Source organism: Conger conger, chromosome 4 (assembly GCF_963514075.1).
Source record: "Conger conger chromosome 4, fConCon1.1, whole genome shotgun sequence".
Classification (NCBI taxonomy): Eukaryota; Metazoa; Chordata; class Actinopteri; order Anguilliformes; family Congridae; genus Conger; species Conger conger.
In genome coordinates, this window is record NC_083763.1 from 15,351,863 (window position 1) to 15,356,403 (window position 4,541).

At 49.8% G+C, this 4,541-nt stretch overlaps 1 long non-coding RNA gene across 1 annotated transcript; it reads right to left on the reverse strand.

Annotated features, from left to right (window-relative positions):
• Positions 1–3,116: 3,116 nt before the first annotated feature.
• LOC133127726 (uncharacterized) lies at positions 3,117–4,324 on the reverse strand. Its single transcript, XR_009708652.1, has 3 exons — positions 4,186–4,324; positions 3,882–4,032; positions 3,117–3,741 (listed from the first exon to the last, which is right to left on the reverse strand). It is a non-coding gene; the product is annotated as an uncharacterized LOC133127726 (long non-coding RNA).
• Positions 4,325–4,541: the final 217 nt, after the last annotated feature.

Below are 4,541 nucleotides of genomic sequence, written 5' to 3' on the forward strand. Positions count from 1 at the left end.
GGCTACTGTGTTACCTCCCCACCGTTCATACGACTGTGCTATAGAGTTGCATCCTGGTACAGTTCCGCCCCGGGGTGCGCTCTATTCGCTGTCAGTACCTGAGAGCAGGGCTATGAAAGAATACATTCAAGATGCCCTAACCAACGGGTTCATCCGACCTTCATCATCACCGGCAGGGGCGGGATTATTTTTTGTCAAAAAAAAGGACGGGAGCCTAAGGCCCTGCATCGATTACAGAGGTCTGAATGCGATCACTGTAAAGAATAGGTACCCCCTGCCATTGATGAACTCCGCGTTCGAGCGCCTGCAAACAGCGTCAGTCTTCACCAAATTAGACCTCCGTAATGCGTACAATCTGGTACGCATACGGGAAGGCGATGAATGGAAAACAGCCTTCAACACACACTCTGGCCATTATGAATACCTGGTTATGCCGTTTGGTCTCACTAACGCCCCCGCAGTGTTTCAGGCGCTCGTTAATGATGTGCTTCGGGACATGCTGGAGAGATTTGTTTTCGTCTATTTAGACGATATTCTGATCTTTTCCGCCACACTCTCGGAGCACATTCAGCATGTTAAGAAGGTACTGACACGCCTATTAGAGGCTCGCCTTTTTGTAAAGGCAGAAAAGTGCGTGTTTCACACAAATTCGGTAACATTCCTCGGTTTTATTGTTTCCGCCGGCAAAACCGAGATGGATCCAAAAAAAATTGCGGCCGTGAGGGATTGGCCAACCCCGGAGTCAGTGAAGCAGGTACAGAGATTCCTAGGGTTTGCCAATTTTTATCGCCGGTTCATCCGGAATTTCAGTACAGCAGTCGCGCCCATCACTGTGCTCACCCGAAAGAAAGCCCCTACGCATTTCGTGTGGACTCCTCAGGCTGAGGCGGCGTTCGTGGAGTTAAAGAAGAGGTTCTGTTCTGAACCCATTCTTATAACTCCGAACCCGTCTCTGCCGTTTATTGTGGAGGTTGATGCGTCTGAATTGGGGGTGGGGGCCATTCTTTCACAACGGTCTCCCTAAGATCAAAAGGTGCACCCCTGCGCGTTTTTCTCTCGGTCGCTGTCTCAGGCTGAGAGAAACTACGACGTGGGGGATCGAGAACTGCTGGCAGTAAAATTAGCCTTGGAGGAGTGGCGGCACTGGCTGGAGGGGGCGGAACATCCGTTCACAGTGTGGACGGACCACAAGAACCTGGAGTACATCCAGACCGCTAAAACGCGCAATTCCCATCAGGCCCGCTGGGCACTATTTTTTGCGCGTTTCTCGTTTACGGTAACATACCGGCCAGGTTCTAAAAACATCAAACCAGACTCTCTCTCCCGGGTTTATGATAAAACTGACCGGGAACACAATCCGGAACCCATTCTGTCTGGGGTTCGGATCGTGGCGCCAGTCATTTGGGGGGTTGAATCAGCAGTGCGGAGAGCACTACGGCAAGATCCGGATCCACGGGGGGGTCCACCGCATCGTCTTTTTGTGCCCGCGAAGGTCCGGTCCCAAGTGCTGCAGTGGGGGCACGCCTCACATTTAGCGGGGGTTCGGCGCACCGCAGATTTGTTGTCCCGGCGATTCTGGTGGCCCGGGATGGAGAGGGAGGTCCGCGAATTTGTGGTCGCGTGCCCAGTCTGCGCGCGCAGCAAGGGCTCCCACAGTCCTCCCGCGGGGCAGTTACGTCCTGGAGTCACATCGCACTGGATTTTATCACGGGGTTGCCACCATGGTGGTGGATCGGTTTTCCAAGGCGGCCCACTTTGTGGCACTGCCCAAGTTACCATCGGCAGTGGAGACCGCATGGTTGGTGGTTGACCACGTGTTCCGGTTGCACGGGCTGCCTCAGGATGTGGTATTGGATCGGGGTCCTCAGTTCGCATCCCGGTTCTGGCGGGCGTTCTGTTCTCTGCTGGGGGCTTCGGCTAGTCTGTCCTCAGGCTTTCACCCTGAGACTAACAGGCAGACAGAACGCACTAACCAGACCCTAGAAAACACGCTACGGTGTCTGGCGGTTGACAACCCCACGTCATGGAGTCGTCACCTCACGTGGGCGGAGTATGCCCACAATTCACTGCTGAACGCCTCCACAGGGCTCTCGCCGTTCGAGGCGCAATTCGGTTACCCCCCGCCACTGTTCCCGGAGTTGGAGAGAGGGAACGAAGTGCCATCTGCAGAGGCCTTTGTTCGGTGGTGCCGGGCCACGTGGGGCAAGGTGCGGGCTGCTCTCATAAGGGCGGTGGCCAATCAGAAAAGGTGGGCTGACAGACGCCGCCAGTCGGCGCCCTGCTACAGGGTAGGACAACGTGTGTGGCTGTCCACGCGGGATCTCCCGCTGCGGGTGGAGTCTCGTAAGCTCGCGCCACGTTTCATAGGGCCATTCAAAATAACCAGGAAAATCAATCCCGTTACGGTACGACTGCAACTGCCCCGGTCTATGAGAATCCATCCTACATTCCACGTCTCTCGCCTCAAACCGGTGTTGACTAGTGTGTTGGCCCCTGCGGAGGTCCCACCACCACCTCCACGCCTTATTGACGGGGGGCCAGTCTACACCGTGCGGCGCATCATGGCGGAGCGTCGTGTGGGCAGGGGAAAACAGTATCTCATAGACTGGGAGGGGTTTGGCCCTGAGGAACGATGTTGGGTCCCCTCAAGGAACATTCTGGACCCTGAGTTGATCCAGGAATTTCGCAGGCGAGGGGCGGAAGGAGCGTCTGGGGCCGCTCCTTAGTGGGGGGGTCCTGTCAGGGTGGGAGGTAATACCCCTGGTCACCACCTGAGGGCTGAGGATCATTGATTTCACCTGATCCTCATTTACTTCAGGGGAATTACCTCCCGGGAGACTATTTAAACCCAGTCCTGCCTTCCGTTCAGTGCTTGTGTATTAACTGTTCGCTCTTATACCAAGCCGGTAAAAGCACAGGGTAGACTCTTGCTCTATGAGTCCGGTATTGTGCTGGTAGTATTGAGATTGCTATTACGGGTAAGGTTGGCGTGCAGTTGGTCGCTCTTGTTCACTGGCGCCTTCCTTTAAGGTTCTTTGTTCTTTTTATTTGAGACTCGTGTGAGTCGTGGGTAGAGGGACGGTGTCCCCGGTAACTGTATTTTTGTTTGTCTTTTATTCCCGAGCTGCATCTCGTGGGTTTTATTTTATTGTGCCTAGCATTTTTTTCGCTAGGTTGTATTTTCTTTTCGGGATTTCCTCAGTCCACTACATCACTGAGGGTTTACAAGCACCAAGTTTGGTTTGTTATTTCGCCCAGTTTTAAAGGGTTGTTTTATTTTTCTCCTCAGCCAGTTTTTGGGCTTCTTTTCTGTTTAGTTATTCTGAGTCGCCTTCGGGTTTGTTTTTGTTCCTCCCTCTGTCTCGGGAGAAGGAAAGTATTTACTTCCGTTGGGTTTTGGGAGTATTAGTGGCGAACACGTTCGCGTGCGCGCTTTTTGAAGGGGTTTTCTCCTAGTCGCAACTGGCTCTCCGTCACCCCCAACATTACAGATTCATCAAACCATGGTATGTTATAAAACAAAATCCATTCATGAAACTCATGGATACGGCTTAAAAAAACAAAACAAAGTACTGAGGTGGTCCCAAATGGCCTTAGATTTGGTCATCATCTTCTCCAGCATGAGAAAATATGCTTGTGTCACCTGTTCCATTGCAGTAACTTGATTTGATTGAAAGTTTGCTGCTATGCATGATGTCAGAGTCTTGCCAACTCCCCCTCTTTGGTACTGCTTTTGTTGAGCTGCAAAATGAATAATAAATATAAAACCATTGCAGAAACAACTGAAAGTATGCAGCATACATAGTAATAATAATAATAATAATAATAATACTACAAAGCAGTGACCATGTTTATGCATGGAAATGACAGTTTGCGTGTACCTGTGGTCAGTGACGAGACAAAGAGTATTGTTGAGATCTGCTGTAGATGGCATCCTCACAGGGGCGGCTTTCGGTGAGGTAAAAGTGGTATGAGATGGTGATTCACCCAGTCGTGCAGGAGTGGATGAATTTTTAACCTCTGGCTCGGTACCTATAGCATAAATCATGCCTTGCTTACTACAACATCCACACAGCACTTTCATAGCTTAAAAAGAGGTAGACATACAAGATTCATATGACCAAATATATTAATGACCCAACATTAAATAATTTCACCATTTGTAAAAACATGACCTGCACTTACAAACTGATAAGGCACTTTGAGGTTTTGGAGTATGGGATTTTGTGCGTTCTGTAAATGGAGTCATGTTCAGAAACTGATGTTTGAGCCAAGTTGCTCGGTCCTCTTCAAATGCTTTCCTCTAAAGAATTCAAAGAAAAACATCAACTTGCACATTACTACTTCCAATAATAAAATCAAACACTATATTAAATGGTTACTACTCTTAAAAAAAAAAAAAAAGAAAAAGATTATCTTCAGATTACTCAGACTGACCCATCCAGATCATTTTTATGTTCCACGGCCACAGGAAGTGGAAGACAATCAAATACCTAAATCACTTCACAATAACTTATTTCATCCCATTTGGCCACATAATG